The sequence below is a fragment of the Heteronotia binoei genome, chromosome 14, assembly GCF_032191835.1.
Source record: "Heteronotia binoei isolate CCM8104 ecotype False Entrance Well chromosome 14, APGP_CSIRO_Hbin_v1, whole genome shotgun sequence".
Classification (NCBI taxonomy): domain Eukaryota; kingdom Metazoa; phylum Chordata; class Lepidosauria; order Squamata; family Gekkonidae; genus Heteronotia; species Heteronotia binoei.
In genome coordinates this window covers 54,914,729-54,932,842 of record NC_083236.1, presented here as the reverse complement: position 1 = coordinate 54,932,842, position 18,114 = coordinate 54,914,729, and the positions used below count along the sequence as shown (strand labels likewise).

The following is an 18,114-nucleotide window of genomic DNA, read 5'->3' as shown; positions in this document are numbered from 1 at the left end:
TGTAGCAGAAGCTCCTTTGCATATTAGGCCACACACCCCTGCTGTACTGGAGCTTACAGTAGGCCCTGTACTAAGAGCCCTGTAAGCTCTTGGAGGATTGGCTACATCAGGGGCGTGTGGCCTAATATGCAAAGAAGTTCCTACTACAAAAAAACCCCTGGTAATATTCAAAATGCTTGCTTTGGAAGGTCCGGTGTCTACATCTGACACTCCATTCATGGACTAGGCTATCTCCATTCTTTTTTGGTATCAGAAACAGTGCCATGAACCAATTCTCATTTACTTTCCTCGCTGTCCCTGCTGTGAGAGTGAATAGGAAGCTCCTTCATGTACAGGAGCTCCACATGAGCCTTTGAGCTGTACAAATAGGATTGGAATGAGCATGCATGTTCCATGTAATAGAATTACAAAACACGTGGGTGTTTTCGTCTAATGGTTGTGTTTTCCGTACTGGGACAGAGGTTTCCTGCGGCTCTTTTCCCTGTACTCTTGAAGTCTTGAACCGCTTGTGTCGCTGAGATATAAGGGGGAAGGCATATCTTTGCAATGAAAGGGGCTAGAGGCTTTTGTTTTAAATGGAAACTGAAGATTCAGATAACCTGAGAGACAGATTGTTACAGTGTTATAGCAGTACAGTGATACATGTTATACTGTTATAGCAGAACAGCGGGTGCTTTCACATGATGCCTCTTTGCAAATGGATTTCGCTATTCTTACACAGTAAAAATCCAGTTGCAGGGCACGTTAGTTAGTGTGTGTGTGAACGCATCCAGTGATACGTCAATTGCAGAGTTTTAAACCCCCCCAAAAAAAGTTCCTTCATGGCAGCGCGGAGGAAATTACTGCTGTGAGGAACTGGAGCTGAAAAATAGCACCAGTGTGGACAGGACTGAGATCTGGACTTTCCTGACCACCGCAGCCTTCTTGTGATTTCCTCCCCCCCCCTGCAAAAAAAATGTTCGCAAAGGAGGTTATAGAAGATTATAGAAATTACGGGCATAATCCAGGGAACGTGAAAACACCACAATATTGTGAGGAAGTGAGGGGAGAATAGCTTCCCCATAGCATTAAAGAAGGGGAAACCAACCCATATGCAAGTGACCTAAATCTAGCATATGGCAGGTTTTGGTGTTTTTTTAAATTACCTTTCTAAGTGGTTTACTTATTTATCTGGAGGTTGGAAGTCCTGGCCATCGCATACTTTGGAAACGGAGCAATATCAGAATTGCAGAGTGTCCAGGGAAAGGTATTATTTCTGTCTAAAATAGAGTAACTTATTTAACTAAAAGATACTGTTGTTGTTTGGTGTGGTGGTTAAGTGCTGGGAGAACCGGGTTTGATTCCCCACTCCTCTGCTTGCACCTGCTGGAATGGCCTTGGGTCAGCTGTAGCTTTCTCAGGAGTTGTCCTTGAAAGGACAGCTGCTGTGAAAGCCCTCTCAGCCCCACCCACCTCACAGGGTGTCTGTTGTGGGGGAGGAAGGTAAAGGAACTTGTGAACTACTGTGAGACTCTGAGATTTGGAGTGGAGGGTGGGATATAAATCCAATATCATCATCATCATCATCTTCTTCTTCTTCACTGTAAACTGCCATGAGCCTGTCTTGGAATAGTATAAGTAAATAAAAAACATTTTTTTTTAAAAAAAGAACATTGTTACCTGCTTTGAGCCTGTTGGAAAGTGTGGGTTACGACAATTAAATAGCATTCTAATTACAAACTGGCCATTTCACTGTAAACTTCAGATTGGAATTCGTTGGGCAGTGTTGGAATATTTTCCCCTCGCTGGGAAACTCAGTTCAAACAGTGAACAGAGGCAAAGAATGCTTGTGGATGGAACTGAATCGAAACTCTGCAGTCTTTTGGCAGATAGCAAAACACAACCATTTTCCTCTTCCAAAACTCATTGGTCTCTTCGTGCACACCTGATTTTGCACATGTAAAGCAGGAATACTTGAGAAAAGTACTCATTCGCTGAGCCTTTTGTTACATCAGCCACAGACTAGCTCAGGGATGTCTAACTCACTTGTTATAAGGGCCAGATCTGTCATAAGTGAGACCTAATTTAAGATTAGGTAGCAACGATATATGCTTTATAAAGGACACAAACACAATTAAAGATTTTTTTTAAAAAAACTTCTTAAAATAAAGAATGCTTAAAACATTAGCACTCGTTGGTCTTAAAGGTGCTTTCTTTGTATTTCTTCCATGGGAACTGGGCAAAGGAGGCTCTGGCTCTTTCCTTCCTTTCCCAGGGGACCAGGAGAGGGAGGAGCCTCAGCCAATAGAAGGAAGGGAGGGCTTGGTTCAGGAGCTCTGCTGTGCGATTGAGTGAGCCTGGCAAAACAAGCGCTGCCTCCCTCCCTTCCTCCCCAAGGGAGGAGCCTCAGCCAAGGGAGAAAACAGAAGTTTTGCTCTGTAGCTCCTGTACAATTCAGCAAGCCTTGCAAAGCAAGCAGTTACGCAGAAGGAAGCAAGAGAGAAAAGGAAGCAGATGACAGCCAGTTGCTCGAGGGACTGATGGGAGCCCTCCAGGGGCCTGATTCGGCCCCCAGGCTGCATGTTTGACACCTCTGGACTAACTAGCTGGCTTCTAGAGTGTCCCAGGCCCTCTTTAGGAGACCGTTTTGTATGGCCAATGGGACAGTGAAAACACTGCACACTCACTGTGCCAGATGCTCATAACATTTTTGGAAAGGGGGTAGAGCCTATCCCCCTCCCCGAGTGTGTTTGGGGCAGTAGTTACTAACCCTGTACCAAAAAGGCTTCTCCTCAACTGGCATCCAGGGTCCTTTCTCAGATTTCAGCTGGAGCAGAATTCAGGAGCATTCCTAGCGTGCAACCTGCAATGTTTGAATACTGGCATGAGTGTACTTTTCACTGTAGAAATTTAGGCTAGCTGCTGTACATGGTTGCTCTGCAGTGTGCCCCCAGTGGAAAGCACGCTCGTTATTGCCCTCCTGTGCGTATGTTCTTTCCCACACAGGTTAAATCTCCACGTCAGAAAAAGCAATGCATGCAAGGAGAATAACTTGTTATCCATAAAGCCATTAAGCTGGCATTCTTTTGGTTGTTGCAGAGTGTGCGACTTACATGGGAGAAGGCAGGAGTCCAGAATCATAGAGTTGGAGCTTGGAAGGGACCCTCAGGGTCATCTAGTCCAACTCCCAGCACAATGTAGGAAATTCACAAGTACCTCCCCCCACATCCCAGTGACCCCTGCTTTATGGACGTAAGATGGCAAAAACAAGCAAACACAACAGAATCCCTGGCCAAACTGGCCTGGAGAAAATTGCCTTCTGACCCCAAAATTAGGGAAATTCCATATCCAGGGAAATGCTGATTGCCACTTTGGAGTCAGAAAGCAATTTTCTCCAAGCCAGTTTGGCCATGGATCCTGGAGGATTTTTGCCATCTTCTGGGTATGGAGAAGGGGGTCACTGGGTGTGTATGTGCGGAGGGGGGGGGGAGGTATTTGTGAATTTCTTGCATTCTGCAGGGGTTGGACTAGATGACCCTGGAGATCCCTTAGAACTTATTCTAAAGTGGCAATCAGCATTTCCCTGTGTGTGTGTGAGAAAGGGCCATGAGAACTATGCCCTGATGCAACCCTTCATGCTCTCTCTCTCATGATCTGCCTAAGTTCACAGGATCAGCATTGCTGTCAGATGGCCATCTAGCCTTCTTGAAAACCTCCAAAGAAGGAGAGCCCACCACCTCACAAGGAAGCCTGTTCCACTGAGGAACAGCTCTGTCAGGAAGTTCTTCCTAATGTTTAGTTGAAAATTCTTGATTTAATTTCTGGTCTGACCTTCTGGGGCAACAGAAAACAGTTCCACACCATCCTCTATAGGACAACCCTTTAAGTACTTGAAGATGGTGATCGTATCAGTCATCTCCTTTCCAGGCTAAACATACGCAGCTCCTTCAACCTTTCCTTGTAGGAGTTGGTCTTCAGACCCCTCACCATCTTTGTTTGGCCTCCTCTGGACGTGTTCCAGCTTGTCTATATCCTTCTTAAATTGTGGTGCCCAAAACTGAACACAATACTTTAAGTGAGGTTGAACCAGAGCAGATTAAAGCAACACCATCACTTTGCTTGATCTGGACACGATACTTCGTTCTGTTTGCCTTTTTAGTTACTGCATCGCACTGCTGACTCATGTTCAGCGCATGGTCTGCTAAGACCCCAGGATCTTTTTTGCCCATACTACTGCCAGGACAAGTCTCCCCCATCCTATAATTATGCATTGCATTTTTCCTACCTAAATGCAGAACATTTATCCTAATTAAAATTCGTTTTGTTTTAGCCTAATTTTCCAGCCTGTCAAGATGATCCTGTATCTTGATCCCGTCTTCTGCTGTATTTGCCACCCCTGCTTGATTTTCTACATTTACTTGATCCTCTTGCATTCTCTGCAAGGCCTCTGAAACGGTTCTCAGCCTAAGACTGGAAGTAGACATCAAGAAGAAGCATGGCTGCTGTTGAAAATAGCAGTCGTGCATTTCTTCCTTCTGCATTTAACATTTCCTAAGACACAACTGTGATGTTATTTTGTTTCAGCTTTCCTTAGACCCTGCAAGGGGCAGCATCCATTGAAGTTCAGCGGAGATGGGGAAACATGGAAGGGATGGCACAGGCTTTCTGCTTTTAATGGCAGCCACACATCCTCTGTAACATCTTGTGCCAACCAAATGATAAACCGAAGTTCATTCTGTTTAGGATGGAAACTGCCCCTTTTCAGCCAACCTATCTATGACTAAAATATTGAAATAATCAGAGCAACGCACAGGAACGCAATTCCGGCTGACTTGGTGTCAGGGGGTGTGGCCTAATATGCAAATGAGTTTCTGCTGGGCTTTTTCTGCAAAAAAAGCCCTGTGTGGAACAATGGTGATGTCAGGGTGTGGCCTTATATGCAAATGAGTCCCTGCTGGACTTTTTCTGCCAAAAAAACCCTGGAAGCAATTTTGTCAGTTAGGTCCATGCTTTGAAACACTTCTTCACTCTATTGCAGGGGTGTCAAACATGCAGTTCAGGGGCCAAATCAGGGTTAGGGTTAGGGAGAAATAGCTTGTTTTGCCAGGCTCTCTCAATCGCACAGCAGAGCTACTGAGCCAAGCCCTCTCTTCCTTCTATTGGCTGAGGCTCCCCCCAGTCCTCTGGGGAAGGAAGGAAAGAGCCAGCGCTTCCTTTGCCCAGTTTCCTGGACCCCTTGGGAGAAATACAAAGAAAGCATCTTTAAGATCAATGAGTGCTAACGTTTTAAGCATGTTTTAAGTTTTTAAAAAATATATTTGTGTTTGCCCGTGTTCTTTATAAAATTTATATCTTTGCCACCTAATCTTAAATAGATACACACATGGCCCGGCCCAGCAAGGTCTCCTTTATGTCTGATCAGTCCCTCACAACAAATTAGTCCAACATCCCTGCTCTATTGCATGTATGAAAATCCGAAAGGTTTTTTTTTGTGGTATTTTTAACACAAAACACTGAATAGCAAAAATTCCCAGATTAACTTCTGATCAAACCATCAGCTGCCTCCTTGTATACGTTTCAGCAGGAAAACCTACCCTCTACATCTGCACTGATAAGGATTCTTGGCTATTTTAGTACAGCTTTTTTGAAGGAAGGTTTGTATGGCCTTTGCAAATAACGTCTTCTGGCTTCCATTTGTGACTTGACAGATAACTTTAGACCTTTGGCATTCCAGATTCAACCAGTAGGGCTCGGAACTTCTCTCACTTTTCTCAGTTGACCAGCAAAAGAGTTACCGTCCCAGCATTCTTTACACCAAGTGACCGTTTTTAATTACCCATGCTGTGCATAATTGGGCAGGCTTGAATGTGGGCCTGTTCGAAGGCCCTTTCCCAGTCGAGCCAGAAACGTCCTCCTTCCTCTGGCATCGAATCTGCCCTAACGAGGAATCATCTCGTACGTGGCTGGGCTTGAGCTGTTAAAAGCCTGCCTGGTAGAGATCTTTTGCTGCTCGTGACAATGTGTCGGGTTCAAAGGATTCCCGAAGCTTGAAACAATCCAAGGGAAAGATTCTTTGCTTTGTTTCGCTGGCGGCTGCTTCGGCGCTTGCGACTGCATACTGCTCCCTCGGGGTCAAGCGAATATGTGACTAGACCTGCCTCCAGCTGTGATATGCATCTAATTCTGCAGAGAATAAAATACGAAATGGAAACACCTCTCCCTTCAGCGCGGCACCTCTTGAGAGTTCATCATCCGAAACTACTTATTAGGCCCATTGTCGCCTTCCTACTCCTGGCTTCTTCGTTGCGCTTCAAACTCCTCTGAAAGGACGGGCCTGTTCTTTTATGCCAAACTAATTCCTGTTTCCTAAGACTGCACATACAGAGGCTGGAATACTTTTTTGCTCCTACTGTATGTGCTGTTCTCCCCCTCCCCGGTCCCCGCGGTTGTCGGGAGTGGAAATTGCTCCCGTCCCCTCACTCTTACTTTTAACTGTCTGTCTTTGGCGAGAGCTTCCATACCTCTCCTTCTCTCGGGAGAGAATTTAAGTTCTTCAACAAAGTAAATGCTTTGAATCTCCTCCCAGGAGGGTAGATTTCTTTTGTAGAAGATAATGAAAAATCAGGATTCAGGCCTGCACCAAATTACACTTTACACAAGAGCCTGCGATTGGCATATATGCTAATACCTTAGACCCACTGTACTTCCCACCCTGTTAACAATAACCACCTTGTGAGCTGATCTGTAGAATGCAAACAACGTCTTCATCCTTTTCTTATGGGCGTGGGTAAGTGTAGAGGGGTGGGGCTTACTCCAGCCACCATCTTTAATGTACTCGTTGGTACACTGTATCCTTGAGTTGCCTCAGACTGGGAGGAGAGAAGGTTGAGGCTTCAACCTATTCCTTTTCCTGCCCTCAGGCTATACCTTTTCTCTTTCCCCCTAAGCTCCCCACACATGGGAGAGGAGCCAGCTTGAAGAGTGCAAAGTCTTAAATAGCTCCAGGCAATCTGTACAGGCCCCTGAGACATCCAATTCTTACAGGAGACTTGTTTCCATGGGAACAGACTCCAAGGCATCTGGCCCCACCTTCAGCATTTTGCTAGTTGCCGTGGGTTGCCCTCATGCCCCCTGGTGGCCTTTTTGACTGGATAGCATTCATTGCTCTTGCTATGGTTCCTGTTGGTTGTACTCACAATCCGGGACACGGTGTCACCATTCATTTGTGCTGTGATGGGTCTGGAGGTTGTCAGGGAAGCCAGCACTGGGCCAGACCTCTTGGAAGTCTTTCTTGGCATTGAGTTTTACTCCTAAAAAAGGTAAAGGTAGTCCTCTGTGCAAGCACCAGTTGTTTTTGACTCTGGGGTGATGTTGCTTTCACAACGTTTTTATGGCAGACTTTTTTTTTACGGTTTGCCATTGCCTTCCCCAGTCATCTACACTTCTCCTATCCAGCCTTTAACAGTCTTGACAATTTTGACATTCAAGTGGGCAAGGACAAGACCTATCTCCCAGAAGAGGAATTGTAGTTGAATTTATGGTAGGGTTGCCAGGTCTACTCACCCAGCTGGCAGGGTGTGGAAGGGAACATTCTGGGAGTAGGAAGGGTAGGACAATATCACTCTGTGTGGAAGTGATGTCATCATGTAGAAGTGACGTCATTGTAGTTGAATTTATGGTAGGGTTGCCAGGTCTACTCACCCAGCTGGCAGGGAGTGGAAGGGAATATTCTGGGAGTAGGAAGGGTAGGACAATATCACTGTGTGTGGAAGTGATGTCATCATGTAGAAGTGACGTCATTGTAGTTGAATTTATGGTAGGGTTGCCAAGTCTACTCACCCAGCTGGCAGGGAGTGGAAGGGAACATTCCGGGAATAGGAAGGGTAGGACAATATCACTGTGTGTGGAAGTGATGTCATCATGCCGGACATGTCACATGGTGACACTCTAGCATTTTGGTCAAAACTCAGAGTTTTGACCCAAATGCTAGAGTGTCACCATGTGACGTGCCCGGCATGATGATGTCACTTCCGTGTTACATCATTGCACCAATGTCAACATGAGAATGGGCTCTTTGGGGGTGGGGCTTCCCCACTGGCCAGATTGGAGCCCCTGAAATTGGCGAAACTCCTGCCTCAAGCAGGGATCTGGCAGCCTAACTGGGGGAGGGTCTCTTTTTGCACTGAATTCTCTCTCAACAGAGAGAAATGCTTCATACAGTTGCGGCGTAGGGGTAAGAGGAAGGGGAAAAGGAGGTTACCGTGGGTATGGAAGATAGTCCACTACCTTGAGAACCACCACAGTCAATAAATTGCTTGCTTGTTTGCTTGTTTATTGGGTTTATAGCTCTCTCTCACCCCAGAGACTAGCTCAGAGCGGGCAACAACAATTTATAGAACATACAGTCTAAAATACAATACATATACAATACAACACATATACAATAAATATACAAACAAATTAAATAATTACAATAAATACAATAAAACAGTAAAATTCCAACTACTGTGCAGCTAAAAGTAGAAATTTGTAGAGGAGAAGCAATATATAATTGTCTGATTAGAAGGAAAAGGGGGTGGGAAGTGATGGGGCAGGAGGAGAAGGAGGGAAAGGCCAATCTTAGATGAAGCCTATCAGAAAGGAGCCCATTGATGCTCTCCACCATTAGCCCAGTGACACAACTGTGTTTTGCGGGCCCTGCAAAACCGTACCAGGTCCCGCAGGGCACTGATCTCTCCTGGGAGAGCGTTGCACCAGCCTGGAGCCAGGGTTGAAAAGGATTCGGCTCTGATTGAAGACAGCTGGATGCTCTTTGGGCCAGGGACCACCAAGCTATTCTTCTATAGTTGTGTACATCTTACATGCAAACCACTCAAGCATAAGGCTATGCATGGTATTGGGAACAACTGCGGGTGGGCAGTAGCTGAGAGACAGAATGTCTGCTTGGCATGCAAAAGGTCCCATCCATGTTCAATGCCTGGCATTTCCAGTGTAAAGACTCGGGCAGAAAGTGATGAGAAAGGCCTTTGCTCAAGACCTCTGAGAGCTGCTGCCATTCTAACTGCTGATTCAGTGTGAGGCAGCTTTGTGTGCTCATGTGGAAGCGCTAGCAGCCATTTTGCTAACTGACAGGGCTTTTTTTTTGTAGCTTGAACTCCCTTGCCCATTAGGCCACGCCCCCTGATGTAGCTGGTCCTCTTGGAGCTTACAGTAGGCCCTGTACTAAGAGCCCTGTACGCTCTTGGAGGGTTGGCTACGTCAAGGGGGTGTGGCCTAATATGCAAAGGTGTTCCTGCTACAAAAAAAGCCTTGCTCACTGATAATGTGTAAACTAGGCCAAAGTGAGAGTGCCAGATGAGCATGTGTGTGCGGCATTTGATGTGGTCCACTTGCAAACATGCTCACTCATGCTTTCTCTCTCTATCCCAAGACATGATTTTATGTGTGGTAAGGAGGGAATTTAATAAGCCATTAACAATTTGGGAGACAGAATGGGTGATACCAGGCCGGAGTTTAAAGCCACCCGGGGGACGGGAGGCAGGCAGACCAAAAAAGCACGTCCACATGCGCACATCTACTTCCCATCCCCATCTTGGGCCCACCCCCGGCTTGCCGGGAGCCAGCTCAAAAAGGCACCACTTTCAAACTGGTCCCTTTTCACTGGGATGCCTCTGAGGCACTTCCCAGGCTATCTAGAAAGCCAAGAGGCACCCGGAGAGCACCCAGGGAGCTGCAGACAGGACGCGAGAGCGTTCCAGATGCTCCCTGGGCGCCCACGGCCCACCGTCCGGAAGCTCCAGGGCACTACATTTCCTGCCTGCTCTCTTTAGGACGGCTTGAAGCCGACCCAAACGAGCCATCTGGTATCATCCAGCATGTTTCAGATTGGGACTTTATCAGATTCACTGGCAACAAGCACAAGATCTTTCTATAGAATAGGCATAAGTTATTTAGCTCCCTAGTTAACCATAGCCCGCATCCACGTGTAGATAATTGTCCATAAATTCCATTTGTGAGCAATCTCACACATTTCCATTGGTTTCAATGGGCCTTAGTTATGACACTCGCTTCTCATTCTTACCCACAGATAAGTGGTGTGAACACACCATCCTCCCTTTTCATTCCTTAGCTCAGGGTCCCTCAGCGTGGTGCCTGGAGGTGCCATGGAGCCCACCAGTACATCCCTGTGCACCCAGTACACTTTTCTGAAAGTGCATGTGGCCATTGTTAGGCAGGGCTTATTATTGGCTTCTCTTATTCGAATGAAAGATTTTCCCACTTGAGGATGATGAAGACTGGTAAGCAACTTGGCTTACTGCATGATTTCGTTCGTTCTTCAGGATTTCCTTTTTCCACGGAGGTGTTCTGTTTAGCTCCTCCTCCTTAGGCAGCCATTTGAGGTTTGGCTCTGCCTCCCCTGGAACAATTTTTTTTGGGGGGGGGGGTCATAGGATTGCCAAGTCCCCCGCAGCCCCTGGGGGACCTATTGTACCATAGTTTTCCCTCCCAAAATGCTACAGCATCTGGGAAAACCATAGAGTCTTCCCGGAAACGCCTAGAGCAGCCGGTGTGTGATGTCGGCGGCGTGATGATGTCACTCGCTGGTGACGTCATCACGTCAGCGATGTCAGGGGAGGTTCCCCCCGCCCGGCTCGGGGACTTGGCAGCCCTAGGTGGTCACCACTCCCTCTCAAGCTTCCAAAGGTTCCTGAAGTCTAAAAAAGGGTTGGGATCCCTGCCTTAGCTCCTCCCGTCTTCTCTTTGTTATCTTCCTAGTATCATGTTTTAGAATCCAAGATCCTCAGAGGAAGGACTTGCCTTCTTATTGTCCGCAAAGCAACATGTTCATTCAAGGTGCTACGTGAAGAGCATTCATGATGCTAGCTAGATTGTGCCCGGAAAAGGCAGGTGTGTAGGTACACGTCGTGCAAATAAATGCTAAGGCACTTCAGATGGACGCGTGTTTCTGTTCTTCGAAGTTAACAACGGTGGACGACTTATTTCTTCACGTTGGTTCTCACACGCAAAGCTAATTGCTTACGCGCGAGCTGTGGACTGACGTTCTGCAGTGATGAGCAGGGTCCCTAAATGCTTGTATCCTTACCAGAGAACAGCACCTTTTCCACAGCTTGTTAAAAAGGTGTCTCGCAGATTGCCAGGCAAGCTAAATTGAACAAGGTGCTGTTCTCTCTTTTCTAATCTCTTGTTGATTTGTAGTACAATGGGTAAAATGCGGTTTTTATTTGGCCTGCAATACAAAACCAGGCAGCCTACAGCAGTCCAAATGATGTTACCGCTCTGTAATTCTTGACTAGTTCTCCATTTTATTCCACCCTCCCCTTTTGGACCTTTATTGATGTGTGTGTGTGTGTGTGTGTATATATATATATATATATATATATATATATATATATATATATATATATATAGTGTGTGTGTAATCTCACAGCCAGGGATTAGAACAATATATAGTCAGCGGACAGCAGCACTGAGATCAGGGCTTTTTTTGTAGCAGGAGCTCCTTTGCATATTAGGCCACACACCCCTGATGTAACCAGTCCTCCTGGAGCTTACAGTAGGTCTTGCACTAAGAGCCCCGTAAGCTCTTGGAGGATTGGCAACATCAGAGGGTTGTGACCTAATATGCAAAGGAGTTCCTGCTACAAGAAAAAAGCCCTGGATATGACAAAACTGAAGAGACCCTTCTTGATTTTTTTAAATTAGTAGTTATAATATAGTGGGTTCTATACATTAATGAGGCGAGGTGGTAGTGAACATAGCTCTTTTACTGAATACAGCATGGTATAGCGCTGCGTACGAAGACTGAAAACTAGGACTGCAGGGCCCCCTATATATACACACCCAAAGTTCCCACGCTGCCTGTGACTGGACCATTCAAACCAGTCGGGGGCTCTTGATTGGAGCAGGGCAGCAGGATTTGGATCCTGCTGCCTGTTGTCCCCAAGTCCCCCAAGCTCTGTCCTTCAGGCCGCAGTGAGCCAGGCAAGAACTCCAGCTTATAGATACAATTCTAAGCACATGTACAACATCCCTCCCCCCCTTAGTTCGCAAGCCTAGCTGACGTAGTCATTGAGGTAGGCTGGCTTGCGATGCTCTCTGGTGGACCTCCTGAGCCCCGGAGGGGGTGGGGGAGCGGACGCAGTTGCAGCGGCGGTGAGTGAAGGGGCTGTCGCTGTATCGCTCTCAACCGGCGATTCCCAGGCCTCCGTGACCGCCGGCTCCGCCTGAAGGGCAGGGCTGTGGGCCCCTGCCTCCGCTGCGGCGGTCGGGGAAGGAGTGGAGGTGGCGGTCTGGTTGTCAGGACTGTAATCCTCGACTTCTACCTCGGGGCTCTTGCGGGACCTCAGCTGGTCGATGTGCCTGCATGTATACAACAGTAGTTGTATCTAGCATTCTGACTACTGTGCTGCTCTGTGTCAGTCTGGTATTGTGGTCAGGACATCAAGCTGTGACCAGGAAGACCTGGGTTCAAGTACTGCTCAGGAGTGACGCTCGTTGACTACAGTCACACATACTAAATAATCCACTTTCAATCCACTTTCAAACAAATTTTTACTGTGTGAACTGGCAAAATCCAGTTGGAAAGTGCATTGAAAGTAGATTGAAAGTGGATTATTTAGTGTGTATGACTGCGGCTGTTGGGTGACCTCGTAATGGTCTCTCTTTTTCAGTCCAGTCTGCCTCATGGTGCTTTTATGATGAGAAAATGGCGGGAAGTCAGGCCTCCTGTGGAGAAGAGTGGAATCAAAATGCACTGGACGTTCAAAACAGAACATAACAGTTAAGATTTTGTGCTGGGAAGTTATATATGAACACAGGAAGTTGTTTTACATATATCTGTTTAGGTCACGTGGTGTTTCCTACTCTGACCGGCAGTGGCTCTCTGGGGTCTCAGAGAGAGGAAGGTCCAGGGGTGGAATTCTAGCCGGAGCTCCTTTGCATATTAGGCCACATATACTTGATGTAGCCAATCCTCCAAGAGTTTACAAAAAAGAGCCTTGTAAGCTCTAGGAGGATTGGCTACATCAGGGGTGTGTGGCCTAATATGCAAAGGAGCTCCTGCTAGAATTCCACCCCTGGGAAGGTCTATCTTAAGAACCTGCTACCTGAGGATCTTTAAGTGGCAATAAGAGGGATGGATCTTGGTAGCTTTTACATTGTGAGTAGTCTACTCCTGACCCGTCCCCAGCCCCTAGTTCAAATATCTCTTAATGCCTTAGGCCAGGGTTTCCCAAACTTTTCTTTCCCGTGGCCCGGTTATTTTTACACTTCTCCTTCGTGGCCCACTAAAATTTGGGGGTGGAGCCAGGAGACTTTGGGGGTGGAGCCGGGAGACAGGAATTATGTCATTTCCTGTGGTGTCACTTCCAGGGCACTCCCCCAAACCTGCATCTTCTTTTGAAGTAACTTCGTTTTCAGAAAAATATCTCTGAAACTCATGCTGAGCCAAAATGAGGGTGGACTGCAACTTTTTCATACATTCCCAGGATCCTCTCTTTCCACCCTCACACCTGCATGCACATATTTGTTTGTGTGTTCTTCTCCAGCTTGCAAGCACTCCTAATGCCCATGTTCAATTGCCTGCACTACCTACACACCCCTTCCTCAACAGCACTGGCCAGTGTATGCAGTTGAGAGTGCTGTTGTCATTGCCATCAGGAATGCTAGTGCTGTGTACCACCCACACTGGGCTCTGGCAGCTGCTGTACCTCAAAATATGCTGACACATTTAGTAGGCCTTTCCTTCAGCTGCTACTAGAAGATGAAGAAGAAGAAGAAGAAGATATTGGATTTATATCCCGCCCTCCACTCCGAAGAGTCTCAGAGCGGCTCACAATCTCCTTTACCTTCCTCCCCCTCAGCAGTCACCCTTTGAGGTGGGTGGGGCTGGAGAGGGCTCTCACAGCAGCTGCCCTTTCAAGGACAACCTCTGCCAGAGCTATGGCTGACCCAAGGCCATTTCAGCAGGTGCAAGTGGAGGAGTGGGGAATCAAACCTGGTTCTCCCAGATAAGAGTCCGCACACTTAACCACTACACCAAACCGGCTCTCCACACCAAACCAGCTCTTTTACTACTGGAACCCTTCTTCAAGCTACAACCAAGCTTGCTTGGTTTCAAGAAAATCTTTTGACAGCTATTTTTTCGTACTTTTCCTTGACTGAAACACTGGGAAATTGCTGTGAAAGATAGCAGAGAATTGTACTGCAGTTAATGAATTAATTTCAAGCTATATAAAGTTCATACAAGCTTTTCTGCAATTATCCCAAAAGGATATTTGTGAGGGGCTTGCAGCTTTTTACTGGCTGTGTTTCCCATGCCTTTAAAAGCAACCTGTTATGCAGATATTTAGCCAGTGAACTTCTTTCATCCTTTTTAATATCTACAGGAGGAGTTTAATTTTGGTGTCAGATAGCTGTTAAAAGCAGGACCAATAAAATGGTGCCAAGTTCATAGTACCATCACTTCCAGTGCTGTTGAGATATACAGCAGTAATCTCCAATAATCTCTTTCTGCCCCACACCTCTAACTTTCACTCGCTCACACAGAAATCTCATAGAAAGGCCAGCTGGCTACAACTGGGGGTGTCAGTTTTTCATTGACAGAGCTCCTCTGTCTGCAACAACAGTATGATACACAGAAAAGTTTCATCCAGTAGAAATGGAAGGAAAGAAAGAAAGGGAAAGGATGAAATGGAAGGAAAGGAAAAGAAAGACATGGAAAGAAAAAACATAGAAACATAAAAGAAGCCATGTTGGATCAGACCAGTGGACCATCCAGTCCAAAATTCTCTCATACAATGCCCAAAAAGCACAAGAATGTCCACCAGTGGGGCCAGGGCACTAGAAGCTCTCCCACTGTTGCTTCCCCCCACCCCCAGCACCAAGAATACAGACAGAGCATCCCTTGCAGACGGAAAAAGAAAGAAGGGGGGACACGGGGGGGGGGGGAAGCCTTACCATCAGATTACCCCAGCCAGCAACAATTCTGCCCAGGGGTTGTTTGGTAAAAAAAAAATAGCTACTGGAATGCCCACTCCCCGCCCCTCCCAGCTGAAAAAAACACACACCCCTTCTTTGCTGCCCAGGCCTCCCGGGAGATCTCCCCAAAAGAACATACTCCAAGACATATGAAAGCTCATACCTTGAAGAACACTTCATGGATTTAAAGTGCCATTGGACGCCAGCTTTTCTCTCCAACTGTGGGAGAGGGGGAGAAGGAAGGAGAGGCAGCCCAGCTCCTCTCTGCACAACACAGAGACGGGGGAAGAAAGGAAGCCAAACAGAGCTCAAGTTCTGCAGCCTGTGTCAGTCTTCAAGGCTAGCTTTTCTCTGCACAACACAGAGACAGGGGAAGGAAGGAAGCCAAATGGAGCTCAGGCTTTGCAGCCTTTGTCAGTCTTCAAGACTAGCTTTTCTCTGCACAACACAGAGATGGGGGAAGGAAGGAAGCCAACTGGAGCTCAGTCTTTGCAGTCTGTGTTAGTCTTCAAGGCTAGCTTTTCTCTGTACAACAGAGAGATGGTGGAAGGAATGAAGCAGAGCAGAGGTCATGCTTTGCTGGGGGCAGGGCTAGCTTTGGCTTTTCTTGTGACCCGGTAGTGAGGCTTCTGTGGCCCGGTACCAGGTCCCAACCCTGCAAATGGGAACAGTGCCTTAGGCTAATTGTTGTTCTCTGAGTTAGTTTGTGATGGGGGAAAGCAATACAGCCGGCCTGAGCCTGCTTCGGTGGGAAGGGCGGGATATAAATCAAATAAATAAATACATTATTGTACATGTTGTTGAAATCATGTATTTAGACTGTGTTTTGATCAGTTAGGATCAAAACAAAGTATCACTGATTGGGTATGTGTAACTTACTCATGGCTATATGAAACATACTTGGCATAGGCACAGGATGGTGAGGATACGAGAAAGAAGGTGAAGAATAAGAAGAAGAGGTTGGATTTATACTCCAACCTTCACTCAGAGTCTCAGAGTGACTTACAATCTCCTTCCCTTCCTCTCCCCATAACAGACACCCTGTGAGGTAGATGGGGCTGAGAAAGCTCTCAGAGAACTACTAATGAGAGAACAACTCTGAGAGAACCATGGCTTCCTGTTCACAGTAGCGCCCCCTTTGGCAGGTGGGATCAATAAACTCCCGTGCGACTGCTCTTCACAAAGTTTGAGAGTCAAACACCTCAAATCATGGATTGGGTCTTGTCTTGAGTTGAATATAGTTTTCACACAACAGGCGGCTTAAAGTTCTGTTCCTTGGCTGGTTGTCGAGTATGCCTTGTAACCTTTGTACCCATTATATGCTAAGATAAATACCTGCCCTCTTTTGCAACCCCCGTAAAAACTAGTATATTTGTACCCTTCCGTGCATGCTTTCAGGTTCTGCTGTTGGTATAATCTGAGCACGGGTTACTGTAGCACAGTGCGAATGCTCTCCATTGCATTGTTAGTAAACAAAACCCATTCCTAGAGTTTGATTTGGCAGTGTAAAATGATATACATATGATATAAAAAAGCCCTGGAATGTCTCCCCTGCTGCGAGCTTTTTCATTTGTAGTCATTGGATTTCCCTCCATCTCGTCATTACGAGAGCACACGCCCGTGCTGCTTTTGAGTACAAGCCCATCTCCTCTGATTGAATAAATGGCTCATGTAATTGCTTCTTCACGCAATCTCCTTGTTTCGACGGCTCAGCTTCATTAAGATGACATGGTGACATAGGAACTGTGCACAGACATGGGAGGAAAACCTGCCTTAGCTCTGCAGCGGGAGTTTTGTGGCTGCCAAAATGCATACCTTTTCCTTCCGCGTATGGTGCTGGCATTTTGCTGTTGAGCGTTGGGAAGTTTCTTTCCTGTCTTTTCTCAAAATCTCATCACCCCAGCTTGGGGATTTCTTTTCTCCTTAAAAGGATGTTTTATGGCTGTAAGTAAGAGTCCCGAAACACATTGACAGGCGAAACGAACTTTCCACCCGATCATCCCATGAACAGGCATTTGTCTATTTGCCTTTTCTACCTATGATACATTACATCTGAGTTCCATTTTTTCAGTCGAGTAGCACTTTGCGCAGTGCTTCACAGTTTTTTATTGCTTTAGATTCAGGTATGTAGCTGTGTTGGTCTAAAGCAGAAGAAGAAGACCACAGATTTATACCCTGCCCTTCTCTCTGAATCAGAGTCTCAGAGCGGCTTACAATCTTCTTCCCCCACAACAGACACCCTGTGAGATAGGGGGGGCTGAGAGAGCTCTCCCAGAAGCTGCCCTTTCAAGGACAACTCCTACGAGAGCTATGGCTAACCCAAGGCCATTTCAGCAGCTGCAAGTGGAGGAGTGGGCAATCAAACCCGGTTCTCCCAGATAAGAGTCCACACACTTAACCACTACACCGAACCGGCTCTCTAAAGCAGCAGAAAAAAGTCTAAATTGCACCTTTAAGACCAACAAAGTGTTATTCAAGGTATAAACTTCCATGTGCACACACACACACACACACTTCTTCAGATACATTGAAATGAAAGTAGCCTGTCCATACGAATAGGTAGATAACATTAAAGTGCTGGTCACTGTTGTTCATGCGAGTAACTGTTTAAATGGGAAACAAAAATGCTAAGGGGCTTGCTTACTTTCTCCCTCCTATACCTACCTTAAAATACTTAAAGGTATTTGAATTCCCCTCCACTGTAAGGCACATTCATGTGTTACAGTGAGCATGGTGCATCTTGCTTGTACCTCTGCTCGTACAGAGGAGTCAACAAATGCTCACTTCACAAACGAAACGCAGAACCAGTACCTGGAGAAATGTGGGTTTCAGTCACAGGTTCCACTATAAATGCATTGAATGTAACATGAGAATCCTCAATACATGTATAAACAACAGTAAAATATACACTGTACATGGATCATAGAGGATGGTGTGGCATTGTTTTCTGTGGCCCCAGAAGGCAGGACCAGAACCAATGGGTTGAAATTAAATCAAAAGAGTTTCCAGTTCAACATTAGGAAAAACTTCCCGACTGTTAGAGCTGTTCCTCAGTAGAACAGGCTTCCTCAACAGGTGATGGGCTCTCCTTCCTTGGGGGTTTTTAAGTAGAGGCAAGATGGCCATCTGACAGCA

The 18,114-nt window shown here is 46.4% G+C and overlaps 1 protein-coding gene across 2 annotated transcripts in view; it reads left to right on the top strand.

Moving 5' to 3' along the window:
* Positions 1–18,114, top strand: part of ZNF423 (zinc finger protein 423) — a 475,743-nt gene that overhangs the window by 263,064 nt on the left and 194,565 nt on the right. The window lies entirely within an intron of this gene.